The sequence below is a fragment of the Macaca thibetana genome, chromosome 1, assembly GCF_024542745.1.
Source record: "Macaca thibetana thibetana isolate TM-01 chromosome 1, ASM2454274v1, whole genome shotgun sequence".
Lineage (NCBI taxonomy): Eukaryota > Metazoa > Chordata > Mammalia > Primates > Cercopithecidae > Macaca > Macaca thibetana.
The window spans coordinates 48,390,053-48,409,503 of record NC_065578.1 but is presented as its reverse complement, the minus strand read 5'-3'; the positions used below and the strand labels follow the sequence as shown (position 1 = coordinate 48,409,503).

Below are 19,451 nucleotides of genomic sequence, written 5' to 3'. Positions count from 1 at the left end.
GAAGGAGGAAAGTGTCTTATTCATCTCTTTATTCTCTTTCACTCTGCCCTGCATGTAGTTAATGCTCAAATAAATATTTGTTGAATGAGTAAGGGAATGAATGTGTGAAAGAGTACTTGTTCTAAATGCTAGCTTGATGATGAGGTAAACACTAAAATAGTTCCCAGGGTTATCCTAAATGAATGTCTTCTTTGTAAGGGCCTATTTACCAATTGATGAAGAGTTCCATTAAAAATGCAGATATGGTAAAATATAGCTATATATAAATATTTGTCTTTGTTCAGGTCACCTCCTGAGGAAAATACCCAGAGATGGAATTGTTGGATAGAAGGAGGAGTTTCAGAATTGATACATATTACTGAATTGCTTTTTCAAAAATAGGTATCAAGCAAAACAACAAAGAAACTCATAGTTATTGATTTTCCATTATGTGTTAATTGCTGTGCTATCATTTTAAAATATATATCAGCTTACCAAAATCTCACAATTATATTGAGGACTAATTACTATTTCCACATTACAGAGGAGAAAATCAAAACTCAGAAAGGTTAAGGGACCTGTCTTAGGTCTCAGAGGTAGTAAATGAGGGAGCTATAATTAAAATTCGGGTCAAAGATTTCAAAGTCCAAAACCTGTCTACTACTACACAAAGTAGAAAGTATAAGCTTATTATATTGGTTTCACTGGAATAGCAGATTTGTTCAGGAATTCATGAAAGATCAACTTTAAGGCTGTTGCATGAAAATATGAATACTAAGTTGTGGATTTATTTTTGTTCTCATAGGCAAGAACAAGTAAATACCAACCCTAATTCTTAGCAAATATAAGACATTCATTCATTTGTTCATTTATTCATTTATCAGACATTTACTGAGCATGACTGTGTCATGTGTTTCATATATGCTCTGGAATTTATACATGCAAATATATGATGTTCCTTTTACAGTAACTCCAGAAATATGGGGCACATGTTTGGGGATGAGATGTCAATTTCTGGACAGAGTAATGTCAATTTTAGGAACATGATAGAAAAATCAGACAGAGCATCATCATCATCATCATCACCACCATCATCATCATAATTGCTATTATTATTATAGTATGATATGATATTTATTAACATAGTGGCCAGTGTTTATTGATTGCAAACTAATTACTGACCATAATGCTAAGTGCTTAACATATATTATCACAATATTCACAACCCTCTGAGAAAGGTACCCCTATCTCTGTTGCCCAGATGAGGAAAAGTGAGATTAAATAAGTTCTCAAGATCAAACAGCTAGTAAGAGATTGCACTTGTTGGGTAACTAAGTAATTTTATTTTCATTTTGCAGATAGGAAAATGAGGCTCAGAAAGTCAAGAAAACTGAAGTTTTCTCAAGACCACACAATTAAAAAGTGGTTCTCAAATGGCTCCTTCCCAAGAGGCATGATCCTGAGAGGGACTGCTAAGCTCTGGGCAGGGAGTAATATCTTAGAAGCTATGGCTGGAACATTGCAGTATGTGTGTTCTCCGTGGGCAGACTTCAGTGTGAAGAACTAAAAGGGAAAATTGAGAAACAGAGTCTTGGGTGAGTTATAGAATCAAAAAGCCAGTAGACCAGCCAAAGGAACAGCCAATCACAAAGGCAAGGAGGGGCTAGGTATAGAAGGAGTGTCCAAATGTGAAACTAGAATAGAAATATTATTAGCCCTGAAAGGCTAATCATCCAAACCTAAGGAAGTCTCAGGAACCTTTGAAAATTATAAATAGATGTTTTAATAGCCACTGGGAGATGGCTGGCAAGATGGCAGAATGGGAAGAGCTCCAGTCTGAAGCTCCCAGTGAGATTGATGCAGAAGGTGGGTGATTTCTGCATTTCCAACTGAGGTACCCAGTTCATCTCACTGGGACTGGTTGGACAGTGGGTGCAGCCCACAGAGGGTGAGCTAAAGCAGGGTGGAGCATCACCTCACCCAGGAAGCACAAGAGGTCAGGGAACTCCCTCTCCTAACCGAGGGAAGCTGTGAGGGATTGTGCCATGAGGAACTGTTACTCTGCTCCAGATACTGTGCTTTTCCTAAGGCCTTTGCAACTGGCAGACCAGGAGATTCCCTCTAGTGCCTACAGAGTAGGTGCCCTGGTTTCAAGCACAAAACTGGGTGACCATTTGGGCAAACACCGAGCTAGCTGCAGGAGTTTTTTTTTTTCATACCCTAGGGGCACCTGAAGTGCCAGCAAGACAGAACTGTTCATTCCCTGGACAAGGGGCTGAAGCCAGGGAGCAAAGTGGTCTGGTTTGGTGGTTCCCACCCTGAGGGAGCCCAGAAAGCTAAAAGCCACTAGCTTGAAATTCTCACTGCCAGCACAGAAGTCTGAGGTCGATCTGGAATGCTCAAGCTTGATGGGGGGAGGGGCGTTGGCCATTGCTGAGGCTTGAGTTGGCAGTTTTAACCTTACAGTGTAAACAAAGCCACCTGGAAGTTCAAACTGGGTAGAGCCCGCCACAGGTCAGCAAGGCCACTATGGCCAGACTGCCTCTCTAGATTCCTCCTCTCTGGGCAGGGCATCTCTGAAAAAAAGGCAGCAGCCCCAGTCAGGGGCTTATAGATAAAACCCCTGTCTCCCTTGGAAAGAGTACCTGGGGGAAGGGGCAACTGTGGGCACAGCTTCAGCAGACTTGAACATCCCTGCCTGATGGCTCTAAAGAGAGCAGTGGATCTCCCAGCACAGTGTTCACACTCTGCTAAGGGTCAGACTGCCTCCTCAAGTGGGTCACTGACCCCCATGTCTCCTGACTGGGAGACACCTCCCAGTAGGGACTGACAGACACCTCATACAGGAGAGCTCCGGCTGGCATCTGGTGGGTGCTCCTCTGGGATGAGGTTTCCAAAGGAAGGATCAGGCAGCAATATTTGCTGTTCTGCAGCCTCTGCTGATTATACCCAGGCAAACAGGGTCTGGAGTGGACCTCCAGCAAACTCCAGCAAACCTGCAGCAGAGGGGCCTGACTGTTAGAAGGAAAACTAACAAACCTAAAGGAATAACATCAACATCAACTAAAAGGACGTCCAATCAGAGACCCCATCTGAAGGTCACCAACATCAAAGACCCACATAGATAAATCCACAAAGATGGGGAGAAACCAGTGCAAAAAAGGCTGAAAATTCCAAAAACCAGAACACTTCTTCTCCTCCAAAGTATCAAAACTCCTCACCAGCAAGGGAACAAAACTGGATGGAGAATGAGTTTGACAAATTGACAGAAGTATGCTTCGAAGGTATGCAATAACGAACTCCTGAGCTAAAGGAGCATGTTCTAACCCAATGCAACGAGCTAAGAAGCTTGAAAAAAGGTTAGACGAATTGCAAACTAGAATAACCAGTTTAGAGAAGAACATAAATTACCTCCTGGAGCTGAAAAACACAGCACGAGAACTTCCTGAAGCATACACAAGTATCAATAACTGAATTGATCAAATGGAAGAAAGGATATCAGAGACTGAAGATCAACTTAATGAAATAAAGTATGAAGATAAGATTAGAGAAAAAATAATGAAATGGAATGAACAAAACCTTCAAGAAATATGGGCATATGTGAAAATAACAAATCTATATTTGATTGGTGTACCTGAACGTGACGAGGGGAGAATGGAATCAAATTGGAAAATACACTTCAGGATATGATCCAGGAGAACTTCCCCAACATAGCAAGACAGGCCAACATTCAAATTCAGGAAATACAGAGAACACCACAAAGATATTCCTCGAGAAGAGCAACCCCAAGACACATAATCATCAGATTCACCAAAGTTGAAATGAAGGAAAAATGTTAAGGGCAGCCAGAGAGGAAGGTGGGGTTACCCACAAAGGAAAGCCCAACAGACTAACAGCAGATCTCTCTGCAGAAACCCTACAAGCCAGAAGAGAGTGGGGGCCAATATTCAACATTCTTAAACAAAAGAATTTTCAATCCAGAATTTCATATCCAGCCAAACTAAGCTTCATAAATGAAGGAGAAATAAAATCCTTTATAGACAAGCAAATGCTGAGAGATTTTGTCACCACCAGGCCTGCCTTACAAGAGCTCGTGAAGGAAGCACTAAATATGGAAGGGAAAAACTAGTACCAGCCAGTGCAAAAACAGACCAAATTGTAAGGACCATTGACACTATGAAGGAACTGAATCAACTAATGGGCAAAATAACCAGCTAGCATCATAATAACAGGATCAGATTCACAAATAACAATAGTAACTTAAATGGAAATGGGCTAAATGCCCCAATTAAAAGACACAGACTGGCAAATTGGATAAAGAGTCAAGACCCATTGGTGTGCTGTATTCAGGAGACCCATCTCACATGCAAAGACACACATAGGCTCAAAATAAAGGGATGGAGGAAGATTTACCAAGCAAATGGAAAGCAAAAAAAGCAGGTGTTGCAATCCTAGTCTGATATGAGAAAACAGACTTTAAACCAACAAAGATCAAAAGAGACAAAGAAGGCCATTACATAATGGTAAAGGGATCTGCAACAAGAAGAGCTAATTATCCTAAATATATATGCATCCAATACAGGAGCACCCAGATTCATAAAGCAAGTTCTTAGAGACCTACAAAGAGACTTAGACTCCCACAGAATAATAGTGGGAGACTTTAACATCCCACTGTCAACGTTAGACAGATCAACAAGACAGAAAATTAATAAGGATATTCAGGACTTGAACTCAGCTCTTGACCAGGCAAGCATAATAGACATCTACAGAGCTCTCCACCCCAAATCAACAGAATATACATTCTTCTCATCTCTACATGGCACTTATTCTAAAATTGACCGCATAATTGGAAGTTAAACACTCCTCAGCAAATGCAAAAGAATGGAAATCATAAGAAACAGTCTCTCAGACCACAGTACAATCAAATTAGAACTCAGGATTAAGAAACTTGCTCAATGATAGTTTCTTTTGTTGTGCAGAAGCTCTTTAGTTAGAACCCGTTTGGCAATTTTGGCTTTTGTTGCCATTGCTTTTGGTGTTTTAGTAATGAAGTCTTTGCGCATGCCTATGACCTGAATGGTATTGCCTAGGTTTTCTTCTAGAGTTTTTATGGTTTTAGGTCTTACATTTAAGTCTTTAATCCATCTTGAGTTAATATTTGTGTAAGGTGTAAGGAAGGGATCCGGTGTCAGCTTTCTGCATATGGCTAGCTAGTTTTCCCAACAACATTTATTAACTAGGGAATCTTTTCCCTAAGAACGTCTGCACAGCAAAAGAAACTATCATTAGAGTGAATAGGCAACCTACAGAATGGGAGAAAATTCTTACAATCTATCCATCTGACAAAGGGCTAATATCCAGAATCTACAAAGAACTTAAACAAATTTACAAGAAAAAACAAACAATCCTATCAAAAAGTAGGTGAAGGATATGAACAGGCACTTCTCAAAAGAACATATACATGCAGCCAAGAAACATATGAAGAAAAGCTCATCATCACTGGTCATTAGAGAAATGCAAATCAAAATCACAATGAGATACCATATCATGCCAGTTAGAATGGCAATCATTAAAAAGACAGGAAACAACAGGTACTGGAGAGGATGTGGAGAAATAGGAATGCTTTACACTGTTGGTGGGAATTTAAATTAGTTCAACCATTGTGGAAGACAGTGTGGTGATTCCTCAAGGAGCTAGGTCCAGAAATACCATTTGACCCAGCAATCCCATTACTGGGTATATACCCAAGGGATTATAAATCATTCTGCTATAAAGACACATGCACATGTATGTTTATTACGGCACTGTTCACAATAGCAAAGACTTGGAACCAATCTGAATGCCCATCAATGATAGACTGGATAAAGAGAATGTGGCCCATATTCACCATGGAATACTATGCAGCCATAAAAAAGGATGAGTTCATGTCCTTTGTAGGGACATGGATGAAGCTGGAAAACATCATTCTCAGCAAAGTAACACAAGAACAAAAAACCAAACACTGCATGTTCTCACTTATAGGTGGGAATTGAACAATGAGATCCCTTGGACTCTGGAAGGGGAACATCACACACCAGGGCCTTCTGAGGGGTGGGGGACTAGGGGAGGGATAGCATTAGGAGAAATAACTAACGTAGATGATGGGTTTATGGGTGCAGCAAACCACCATGGCACGTGTATACCTATGTAACAAACCCGCACGTTCTGCACATGTACCCTAGAACTTAAAGTATAATAAAAACAAATGAAAAAAGAAAAAAATGTCTGCCAAACTTTTGCTCATTAAAAATATGAAAATCATAAATATAGTTAACCCCCACTTGAACTAAATTCATTCAACAACCAATTAACCTAAATTAAATCAAATTATTTTAGTTGTTTCTTTGTTCAAAATAGGTTTGACTGAATGTTAAGTAATACCTTTCAGTTGACTCTAATGATTGTATTGTTTGCTATTTATGGTATTAATAGCTACCCTTCAAGATGGCTCCCAGTGATCTTCACCCTAAACTCTTGTGTAGTCTCCACTATGTACCATAGTTAGTATGTGTGATAAATAAAATCTGGCATTAGTGATAAGGTTATATTAATTGATAAGGTTATATTACTGTGAGATAAGGTTGTAAAAGATATGGTGGGTTCTATCTTGGTTGCACTCACTCTCTTTTTTTCTCTCTGGGTAAAGCCAGCTTCCATGTCACAAGAAGTTCTATGGAAAGGCCTATGTAATGAGGAACTGAAGCCTTCCAAGCCATGCCAATGAGCTTGGAAGCAGTTCCTCTAGCTCCTGTCAAGTTTTCAGATGTCTATAGCACTACAGCTTGATGAAAACCTCATGAGAGGCCTTGGGCTAGAACAATCTAGCTAATTTACTCCCAGATTCCTCATTCTCTGACACTGTGAGAGATAACAAATGTTTACTGTCTTAAGCCACTAGAGTTTTTGGAGTAAGTTGTATACAACAATATATAGCCAATGCACCATTTTATTACTCAAGTCCAAGGAAAATGGACATTTACATTCAATAGCTCTTTCTCAGAGCTTTGACTCATCTCTTGTGTTAGCATCTGGTATTGTGAATTTCCCATCTATTGTCTACTCCAGGGATGATTAACATCAGGATGAACACAAATGTAAGATAGGGAGCTGTTACCCTGATGTGTTGAGCTAAAGGAAATGTGTGGTCTAGAAGTGCATGACCAGGTTGAAGTCAAAACATTGGTATTAGATTATTGAAGCTGCAGTGGTAGCAAACAAGAGTCAGAGATTCAGCATAGGGCCTGACACTTAGCAGGTATTCAATAAACATCTGATGATCTAGATTCTTCACTCTTGAGCTAAGTCCACCTAAGTCTTCAAGCAGATGAATTTGTCCATCTGCAAAGATTATGTTTCCAGATCCAGACTTCAACAACTCTGGCATCATGTACTTATGTGTTTCCAGTGGATATGAGAGACCAGGAACTGTGTGTGTGTGTGTGTGTGTGTAGCATGAAAGTGTGTTTACATGCATGCACTTCTATGAAGAAAATGAGACTTTTTTTCCATTTTCCCCTAAATTCATTCCACTTACCAAGTTGGGAATTGACCTAACTTGTCGAACCAAAGGTAACATGTGATATGACCATTTAGCTAACTCTGGGCACATTCTTTCTCTTCCTGGAACTCTTTCATCATAGATAATAGAGGCAATACCCTGTCTAGATACAATTTAAGAAACATTAGGGTACAACTACATGTAGTACAGAGGCCCCTGGTAGACTATCGATTTACTGGGTGGGCCAACTTTGATAGATCAACCAAGGAGATCATGTTTGCTATAAAGATCCAAGACTACATTCAGGAATAGGTGTTGTTAACACTGTTAGCTTATCATCTGTGAGTTTCCTGTCATGGCCACCTTATTGTCATTAGATATCTGTTTAGTGTCCCATGTGGAACTGAGAAGATGCCCCTTGTCATCTTACTTTACTCACTTACTGATGGAAGCCTGCTTCTCTATTATTTAGATTTTGCTATCTAGAACAATAGTGTGTATAGGATAAATAAACCCTACAACCAGGCTATATGACCTGAAATTCTGGCACATCACTTAATATCAAAGAAACTTGGAAAAGGCACTGGAACTATCTAATCTTTATTTTCCTGACCTGTGGAATGAGATAAAAATAGCCCCTATCTCAAAGGATTGTTGTGATAAACATCTTAAAACAGTGCCTGGCACATAGTAAATGCTCAATATATCTTACCTGTTACTATCATTATTAGTACTATGAGGCATCCTGGTTTAGAGGAAAGAGCTTAGGTTTTAGGGTTGGATGCACATTTTGGCCCTGTGACCTTGAACAAGTTACTGATGTCTTTGTACCTCAGTTTCTTCATCTGTAAAAATGTAAGATATTAACTACGTTGGAGGTTATTTTAAGGGTTAAATAAGATCATGCATACACATATTTGAGTCATAGTAGGTAAAAAATATAGTTTTCTTCTCTTTCATTAGCCAGGTTATAAGTGCTAACTCAAAAATCTGATATTTTTGAAAAGTAGTATCCGTCATCCTAAGAAAAATATCTGTGAAGAAGAGTGCATGGTTTTAAAGAAAGGCAAATGGTTCTATGTTTAGCATCAGATGGGCAAAAGTATTTAAGTTCATGGTTGGTTGCTTTTGAGTTTTCATAAAAATAAAATCTAACAGATATACTTAAGTATGCAGCATTTAGAATGAGAGTAGGCACTCTTCATTGTGTGGGCAATAAAACCTGGAAGAAAAAACAATCAATATGTTGGTGCAATTAAGTTTTCAGCTACAAATAACTAATTTCAATCCTCGTGGTTTTTCTAGGGTTCAAATATATTGCTTATTCTTCTTAAAATATTAATATAGCCCTGAATTATTTATGGAGCCAAGAAACACTGTAGTCTTTTAACATGGAAGAGAATGGAAGGTTATTTCATGTCGGCACCATGGGAGACAATAATAAATCTGAAATGTAAATAATACCTCTGAGAATAAAGCCTGGTTGAAGGCCACAGTATGTGTTTTCTAGAGTTTTTCTTTTGTGATACAGAAGTTGGAAAGCCAATAGATAATGCTATTCTGGACTTAGAATTCTCTTAGGGTTACCAGTATCTTGTTCAGTGTTGAGGTCACTCTAGAAGTTTTGATCACTTATAATAATAATATTTAATTTCATGTAATTTAAAGAATAATAATAGCAATGGCTATTATTTATTGCATTTTTTATTATATCCTTAGTACTGTGCTGAATGCTTATATACATAACCTTTACATCTTTACTCTTAATGACTCTGTAAAGCAGGTACTGTTACTTTCCCTGTTTTACAGCAGAAGATACTGAGACCAAGAATGTTTTGAATCACTGGCGTCTGACTCCAGAGCTCTTTTCCTGATGTAACAACTTGCTGCCTTCACCCACAGACAACGTTAATTCCTCTTGCCTCTGGCATTCTACAGTAGAAAGCCTGTGCTTCTGCTGCACTGTGCTTGGCTTTGTAGACATTTTTTCTTGTTGGTATTCTCTACTATTTTAGTGGAAAGAGCATAGTCTTTGAAGTTAAACAGACCTGGACTTGATGTTTATGTCTCCTCTCACTAGCAGTATTATCTTGAATTACCTAGAACTCAAAATAAATCTCTGAGGTAGGATTGTTATTGTCTCATTTTATCACTTACGAATCTGGGGTTCAGAGGGGTTAAGTAACTTGACAAAGGTCCTACTCCAAGTATGTGAAGGAACTGAGCTTGTACCCAGCTCTATAAGAAGCTTCCAAATTTATCTACATAATTATAAATATTCAAAATTGCAATTTGGTAACTTGGAGATTACCTAGTAGCCTCCTCATTTTGCAGATGGGAAAACAAGGCCTAGAAAGAGCTTTGGTATTATTACCTTCATTTTACAGAAGGGAAGATGAGAAAAGAAGGGATAAAACTCCTGAATTCCGTACTTTTCTAGAACTGCCTAGTGGTTTGAAGTATTCTTGTTGAGAAGGGTTTTGCCACCTCTCTTGATGGAAGGGCTACTTACTCTGTTAGATGGTGGTGTAAAGGAAGCTATTGTGGAGTGATGTGCGTAGAGAAATTCTCTCTTTTCCTTTCGTTAACATTGGAATGACTTTTATTTGCTTTGACCTTGGGTTTCTTTTCATCATTAAGAGGGATATATTGTGTGTTTAAATATTGCATTATTAATAATATTTGCCTGAGTGCAGTGTCATGATCAATTTTTCATGTGTATCATTCTTTATGCAGCACTAGTTGAATTTCAAGCAGAACCTTACCTTCACCTCTCCTCCCCTCAGTGAGTCTTCAGCAAGAAGAATGGCAGGCCTGAAACTCCTTATCCACATGGGAGATCAAAAATGCCTCCCTAGGTCAGCCTGAAATTCTTTTTGAGATTAGGGCATCATGAGGCATCTGTGAGGAAGTGGTGGGTATCTTTCTAAACCTAAATCTTGTAGCAGAGAATCCAGTTGGTATCAAAGCCCCAAACGTCCCTTAATCTCCTATGACTCTATTGTCTCATCCAAGTCTCCTCCCTCCCTTCCTTCCCACCTCTCCCCTTCCATCTTTCCTTCTTAAAACATTCCTGTCAATGGACCTCTGCATTCTGATTGTGAGGCAGACACTCACAGAGCAGTATGACTGGCAGTATGATCTAGGAAGATAAAAGCTCCCTTTACCTTAAACTAATACAGTTTAAGGTAATAGTTTAAAAGTAGGGACCGTATTTATTTCTGCTCAGAATTATACTTATTTTTTAACCCCTGTGTGGGTGGAATTTTATTAATACACCTGTCTCCCCAGGTAGCCTCTTGGCATATGGCCAGATTGGCATATAGTTCATCTCCCAGAACTCCAGAGAATATTTGAAATAGGGGACAGGTATGCTTGCCCCCAAGTTCACTAATAAATCTAGTTAATGAAAACTGCATTACTTTGGTGATTTGTGCATGAATCTTTTCACCCCTTACTGCTAAATACCTCTTCTAAGGATTCAGCCCCAGAAATGTGTGGGAAGAAGCCCTAGGTGGGGTTTTCATCTTTACCTCAGCAGTCTTTCAGATGCTTTTGATGCAACCCATAGGATCATCTTTCTTTTATCCACCTGTTTGTGTGTCCCAGGGCTTGGAAGATGACTAACTTGGTGGGCTAGACTGGATGCTTTTTTAGAATAGGGATCATATTTTATTCATCTCTGAAACCACAGGTTCCACAGGTGACTGACAGAGTGAACACTCAGGATGTTTGAGGAAGGAAGGAAAGGGAGAAAAGAAGGGAAGAGAAGGGAAAATAAATACAGGAAGGGAGTGCTTCCATTCTGTCACCTATTCCACCAGGGGAAGGAGGGTTTGTGTGGTTCAGTGCTCATAGCATGGTGGTTAGAGGAAGGGTATGAAGTAACCCAGGCAGACGTGGTGCTGTCTACAGCATACTTAATCCCTTTGAATTTTAATTCACTTTTCATTAAGTGGGAATGATAGTTTCTGCTTTTTAAATTTATTATAAAACTTAAGCTAGTATATGTAAGATACTTGACATACTATATGCTGTATACTAAGTAATCAATAAATGTTACATTTTATTAGTACATATTTTTTTAGTCTTATTGTCTCTCTCTCCAGGATTTTTCCAATTTCTTGCCTTCACTGTGAGCCAGAAAATTTCTTCCTCTGGAAGCCCTTTTTTTTTTTCTTTTCTTTTTTCTTTTTTTTTTTTTTACCAGTTTTTCTAGCAGCTTTTATTGACTATTGAGTGTTTAACATTAATTATTTTTCCACTGAATATACTGCCTTTATCATAACTATCTTCATATATATTTGCACATCATTTATATTATGAATTATGTTTGTATGTATATGTCTATATTGTTTCCAGACTATCTTTATTTTATTTTATTTTTTTATACTTTAAGTTCTAGGGTACATGTGCACAACGTGCAGGTTTGTTACATACGTATACTTGTGCCATGTTGGTGTGCTGCACCCATCAACTCATCAGCACCCATCAACTCATCATTTACATCAGATATAACTCCCAATGCCATCCCTTTGCCCTCCTCCCTCCCCATAATAGGCCCTGGTGTGTGATGTTCCCCTTCCAGAGTCCAAGTGATCTCATTGTTCAATTCCCACCTATGAGTGAGAACATGCAGTGTTTGGTTTTCTGTTCTTGCGATAGTTTGCTGAGAATGATGGTTTCCAGCTGCATCCATGTCCCTACAAAGGACACAAACTCATCCTTTTTTATGGCTGCATAGTATTCCATGGTGTATATGTGCCACATTTTCTTAATCCAGTTAGTCACTGATGGACATTTGGGTTGATTCCAAGTCTTTGCTATTGTGAATAGTGCCACAGTAAACATACGTGTGCATGTGTCTTTATAGCAGCATGACTTATAATCCTTTGGATATATACCCAGTAATGGGATGGCTGGGTCATATGGTATTTCTAGTTCTAGACCCTTGGGGAATTGCCATACTCTTTTCCACAATGGTTGAACCAATTTACAATCCCACCAACAGTGTAAAAGTGTTCCTATTTCTCCACATCCTCTCCAGCACCTGTTGTTTCCTGACTTTTTAATGATTGCCATTCTAACTAGTGTGAGATGGTATCTCATTGTGGTTTTGATTTGTATTTCTCTGATGGCCAGTGATGATGAGCATTTTTTCATGTATCTGTCGGCTGTAAGCATGTCTTCTTTTGAGAAATGTCTGTTCATATCCTTTGCCCACTTTTTGATGGGGTTGTTTGTTTTTTTCTTGTAAATTTGTTTGAGTTCTTTGTAGGTTCTTGATATTAGCCCTTTGTCAGATGAGTAGATTGCAAAAATTTTCTCCCATTCTGTAGGTTGCCTGTTCACTCTGATGGTAGTTTCTTTTGCTGTGCAGAAGCTCTTTAGTTTAATTAGATCCCATTTGTCAATTTTGGCTTTTGTTGACATTGCTTTTGGTGTTTTAGACATGAAGTCCTTGCCCATGCCTATGTCCTGAATGGTATTGCCTAGGTTTTCCTCTAGGGTTTTTATGGTTTTAGGTCTAACATTTAAGTCTTTAATCCATCTTGAATTAATTTTCGTATAAGGAGTAAGGAAAGGATCCAGTTTCAGCTTTCTACTTATGGCTAGCCAATTTTCCCAGCACCATTTATTAAATAGGGAATCCTTTCCCCATTTCTTGTTTTTATCAGGTTTGTCAAAGATCAGATGGCTGTAGATGTGTGGTATTATTTCTGAGGGTTCTGTTCTGTTCCATTGGTCTATATCTCTGTTTTGGTACCAGTGCTATGCTGTTTTGGTTACTGTAGCCTTGTAGTATAGTTTGAAGTCAGGTAGTGTGATGCCTCCAGCTTTGTTCTTTTGACTTAGGATTGTCTTGGAGATGCGGGCTCTTTTTTGGTTCCATATGAACTTTAAAGCAGTTTTTTTCCAATTCTGTGAAGAAATTCATTGGTAGCTTGATGGGAATGGCATTGAACCTATAAATTACCTTGGGCAGTATGGCCATTTTCACGATATTGATTTTTCCTATGCATGAGCATGGTATGTTCTTCCATTTGTTTGTGTCCTCTTTTATTTCACTGAGTAGTGGTTTGTAGTTCTCCTTGAAGAGGTCCTTTACCTCCCTTGTAAGTTGGATTCCTAGGTATTTTATTCTCTTTGAAGCAATTGTGAATGGAAGTTCATTCATGATTTGGCTTTCTGTTTGTCTGTTACTGGTTTGTAAGAATGGTTGTGATTTTTACACATTAATTTTGTATGCTGAGACTTTGCTGAAGTTGCTTATCAGCTTAAGGAGATTTTGGGGTGAGATGATGGGGTTTTCTAAATATACAATCATGCCATCTGCAAAAGGGGACAATTTGACTTCTTCTTTTCCTAACTGAATACGCTTCATTTCTTTCTCTTGCCTGATTGCCCTAGCCAGAACTTCCAACACTATGTTGAATAGGAGTGATGAGAGAGGGCATCCCTGTCTTGTGCCAGTTTTCAAAGGGAATTTTTCCAGTTTTTGCCCATTAAGTATGATATTGGCTGTGGGTTTGTCATAAGTAACTCTTATTATTTTGAGATAAACCCAGCATTTCCAAAAGTGTTCTGGGAAATAGATGTTAGTAGGTATTACATAAAGGAAGGATTCATATTTAAATATGTTTGAGAAGTACTGGATTAAAAATAAATTAACCAGATTCTTTACAGCAGGACTTTTTACAACACTGAAATATGCTAATACACATTGTAATTCTTCAGAGGGGACCAGTGCATACAGCGTTTCCTGAAGTTATTTGATTATAGAACCTCTCTCCCTCTTTTTTCCCCAGAATATCTTACGGAATTAGTGTTCTTAGCAACATACTTGCTCAACACTGCCCCAAATAATTACCACTTTTTTTTGTAACTGTCAAAGCACAATTCCACAAATTCTCTTTTTATTTACTGAAGCATGCATTAACAGTTTTTTTCTTCACATCAGATGAGTAATGGGCCAACATCATAATAAGGTTTGAGAGAGGCACAGCTCACACATTATTGTGAAAACTTAATCATCATGATTAACAAATTTTTTAAACTCTCATTGGAAAACTTAAACAAATAACAGTGACAAAAACTTCCCTGAATCTCCTAGGTTGTGTTTATCTGTGTGTGTGTGTATATATATATACATTTTATACACACACACACACACACACACACTTTTTTTTTTTTTTTTTTTTTTTTTTTTGAGACTGAACCTTGCTCTGTCACCTAGGCTGGAATGCAGTGGCGCGATCTCAGCTTACTGCAAGCTCCGCCTCCCAGGTTCACGCCATTCTCCTGCCTCAGCCTCCCCAGCAGCTGGGAGTACAGGTGCACGCTGCCACGCCCAGCTAATTATTTTGTATTTTTAGTAGAGACGGGGTTTCACCGTGTTAACCAGGATGGTCTTGATCTCCTGACCTCGTGATCCGCCCGCCTCGGCCTCCCAAAGTGCTGGGATTACAGGCGTGTGTCACCGGTGAGTCACCGCACCCGGCCTATGTGTGTATATTTTTAAAGGGAGTTTTAAATTGTATTTTAATTTTCATTAATCTATTCATTTCAGAAATATTTCTCAGTATTCATTCTTTTCCAAGCACAGTAATGAACATCACTGGAGTGTAGAACTGATAGGAAAGAGGCAAACAAACTTTCAGTTACATGTAGAGTGATAAGAATCTATAGGATAATGTGGAAGCTCATTAGAAGAACACTTAATGCAGCTTTGAGGTACCCGAGAAGGGTGCGTGGAGGAAGTGATGTTGCTGATGGAATCTCAAAGATAAATAGGATTTAGCCAAATGAAAGTAAGTAGTTGGGGAGCATGAGTATATAGGCAAAAGGAAACAGGTGCAGAGTAGTGAGAGAGGTATGTTGAAAAAAATTCAGTGAACTGAAAAATAAAAGTGAAAATAGTACATTTTATGTAGCAAATTTAGAAAGTGAAAAGTACACATGAAACAGCAAAATCCCCTCAGATTTCTCCTCTTAAAGACAACTCAATATCGTATCCTATTTCGTCTTTTTTTCTATGCATTTTCCATTTACATAGTAGAATTTTAGAATGTATATAAAATTCTGCTGCTCACTTGTAATATTGTATTGTGAGAATGTGTACAAATTGTGAAAGATTGCTTTGAAACTTTATTTTTAACGGCTGATTATGCATATCTGTAGGTGCATAGGTGCGACTTGTAGTGACCCTTCAGTTATAAGGGAGGAAATACAATGTACCAAGCAGTCCTCAGATGTTTTCCTTTATCCTGTCTCTGGTGACAAGATTCCATAGTTAAGTCACTAGCTAGACATGTTTTACATTAATCTCCCCAAGGCCACCCGTAAGGCATGCGGGGTTCCAGGCAAAGATTTTTTGTGACACCTATGTCTATATAAACAGTTTGATTAAAAATTGTATTACAAAATTTATAGACTCATGCGAGGTCCATGAATTTAGCTGAAGATTTAGAATAATGTGTAGAGAAGATACTTAGGTATTTGTTTATTGTTCAGTGAGTGCACATGAAGTATCCGGAGCCATCTTTTCATATTCTTTATTGTCAAATGCATAGTTTCTGGAGATAATTTTGTATCTCCCACATGCAGAAAAAGCTAGCACTACTGTTATTACTCACAATGCATGGCTTTTTGGAACATATTTGTAATGAAACAATATAGATCTTCTTGCCTCAGCAGTTTCCTAATACTGTTTACTTAACGCTGGTTACATCGTTACTCATGATGCTTTAGCATTCATGGTACCCCCACAAATACTGGTTTCTAATGATGAACACAAATGCAGGGCTCATCTTAAGTATACAGAAAAATGTGAATAAATAATTTATTTGCTGGTTATGTTAAATGTACCATTAGGAATTGTATAGCATAAACGTGGATTAACACATCTTCCAACAATGTTTTCTCTTGAATTCTAGCTTTAGGTCATAGTCCCTACGTTTCTACAGTGTACTCTGTCAGAGTTGACTGCACAATGTTAACTGTCTTTCACATACCACCACCAGCAGGAAGAATAAGCAAGGAGCCCATATACTGAGAGAAACTGTTCTGTTTGTGCAAGGAAAGTTTGTTCTCAAATGGCACACCTCATTAACGGCCCAAGAGACTACAGCATTCACACTTGGATTGGACTTATTGGAGATACAGAGTAGCAATTTTGAAAGACTTCAAAGAAGATAGATATCTCATAATAGGGACAGCTACTTCTGGAGGACATCTTAGCACTGTAAAGAGACTGGTAACTACTTAGCAGAGGGGGATACAGGATTAAGGATGCCTGCTGCCACCCATGCTATCTTCAGTTGCTGTAAACCCAGAGACAGCACCTTGATTAGAACATAGATGGGCAAGAGCCAATGCCTGGGTCCATACACAGCTCAAGTCCAGAGGTTGGTAGTGGGCTGTCAGTATCTCAAAGCTCTAGACTCTTCCTGTGTCCAACATAAATGAGAGTCACCCAAAATGGGCCCAATCTTGTATGATTCCATGAAGGAAATACACAGAAGTGATCTGCTTACCCAGGTATCTTATCCTGGAACTGGGACATGGGACAAACCCATAACCATAAGTTCTGGGCCTTCTCAGAGCATCTGATTGTCTTTACTTCTGGGGAACTAGAAAGATTGAGAACACCCTAAAAATGAGAAAGGAGGGCTGAGACATGCCCTGCCCAATTGTCACTGCTAGCCCTGGTTGATCAGCATTGGAGGAGGACTGAGAAAATTTCAAGTTAGGCACATCTACTGACCAGGACCCAGAGGAAGCAGGGCTCAGGACATCCTGCTCGGACTTCACAGCCAGCCCAGGTACTAGAGAAGCACATAGACATTTTTCAAAAGACACTCCAAAGTGTGGGAGGGGCCCCACTTACCACAGTCAGAAGGCATTACTGAGCCTGGCTCAGCAGTTTCAGTTCTGGCTCAGTGATAAGTTTCAAAGAAATAATTCCCACCTCCCCCTCAGAATTATACCCACAATAGGTAGCTAGGGTGTTGAGTGGGAGCTGAACACTTTTACTTCAGAGAAACATGCAATTCCCACTGTTTTGAAAGAAAAGCCATGTCCTTTAAAGAAAACAGCTAAATCCCGGAAACTACCATGGAAACCACTGGAAACCCAGTGACATGCTCCTTGCATTATGAGGGATAGATAGTAATAATAATTACAGTAATCAGTGTAATAAAGTTTATTAATACCTGATATATTTGAGGAACATGCTAAATATGTATGTTTCCTTTAATTGTACTATAGTCCTACAAAATAAGTATTATCTCCATTGATGATATGAAGAAATCAAGGCTCAGAGAAGTGAGGTGATTTACCCAAGGCCACTCAGTTGATAAGTTGCAAGGCCAAGCCCATGTGATTTTGTTACCCAAGTTCTTTGCATTGTATCTCACTGCCTTTTGTAAGTTGGTTTGCAGGTACCCTCTGAGGATGCAGAAAGATCCCTGCTTTGGACGCAGACAGGATAGTGTATAGGAAGATACTGGAAGCAACTTGCATGACTTACGACTCCTGTCCCCCAGCCTAAGACCTGGCCATAGTGCTTGTCGCCCCCCTCTCCTTCCCTGCTTGAAGCACTATCCATCCTTCAAGCCTATCGGCTCTTCCCAAGCATGCCATTAGATTTTTTTTTTTCATAATTTCATTTGTACATCAACATCTCATTTCTCACTGGGCTATAATTAGGCTACTTTCTTTTTTTAAGTAAACAAGCATGCATGTGAAGCCTCTTGGTAAATGACCTTCCAACTGTTAGCTGGCCTTGAAAGTATAGTTTTCACTGGAAACCTGGAGGTGGCAACTTTTCTCCTCTTACGAGGTGTGTGGAAATTCAGAGATCTGTATACTAGCTACTGTGTGACCTTGGTCAGGTTACTGCTTCTGCCTGGATCAGTATAAAATGGGGATGAGAATAGGAAATTTGGAGTAGATAAGATCTAGCTAGTGGCAACTTGCTAGCTTGTTCTCTCTTGCGTGCAACCTGACATGCAGCAGTGGTGTGAAATTGGGCACACACATCTTAGAATACCCTCCTGTGTAATCATGGGGCAGTGTGGTAGAAGAGAAAGAACATAGACTTTGGAATCACAGAGCTGTGGGTTTAAATCTGCCTATTTCTATTTGTATGATTTTGGGACAGTCATTTAAACTGTCTGACAATTCAGGCAATTGTATCATATCCCCAGAGTCTCCAGGGCATGGATTTTCAGATGTCATTCTGCAGAATGATTAAGAGTAGCAGATATTTCTGTGATGTCTCCTCCCCGACCCCACCACCTTGCAGACATCTGTGGACAGAAAAACCCATCTCCTGATCCACCTCCTATGTCACCTCCCTCACTGAGCCTGCTGCCTTGGCTTTTCTGCTTCTCTATAAGGTCAGAAGCATTAGCTTTGTGCTGCCTTCAGCATTCTGAGTTTTCTGAAGCTGATGAATTATGATTCCTCCATCCCCAGTCCTTTTACTTCTGGCTTGAAGGCATTGTGCTCCCTAGCTGCTCACTGCTACCAGGCTGTGCCTTCATAATCAGAGGTTTAGGTTGGTTGTAATGATGATGGATGAGGCAGAAGAATGGCAATGGGTACTTTCTGAAGCCCAATCATAGGGCTACACAGGGAGCCTGGTGTGGCCCCTGAGGCCCCATCATGCTCCTTGGAGGGTGTCTGGGGCACTTCTCCATGTTTTATTCATGGGCTCAGGACAATGGTGCATGTATGACAAGTATATCTGATGAAATGAGACAGTCACCACCACCATCTCACTTTATAGTTACCAACTCTTCATTCTCCTGGCTAGCCACCTGGGGAAGAAGGTTTTCTCTCAGCTAGGTGTTTCCCCTTTCAACCAACATTTTCTCACTTGTTTCCTCACTCATTCATTAGAGTTCTGTGTTTCATCACACCACACAGA

At 39.4% G+C, this 19,451-nt stretch overlaps 1 protein-coding gene and 1 non-coding gene across 7 annotated transcripts in view; one reads left to right on the top strand and one right to left on the bottom strand.

Annotated features, from left to right (window-relative positions):
* The window catches only part of AGBL4 (AGBL carboxypeptidase 4), a 1,466,214-nt gene that overhangs the window by 816,657 nt on the left and 630,106 nt on the right, over positions 1-19,451 (top strand). The gene's annotated exons all lie outside the window — the stretch shown is intronic.
* Positions 14,472-14,575, bottom strand: LOC126945704 (small nucleolar RNA U13). Its single transcript, XR_007722535.1, has one exon. It is a non-coding gene; the product is annotated as a small nucleolar RNA U13 (small nucleolar RNA).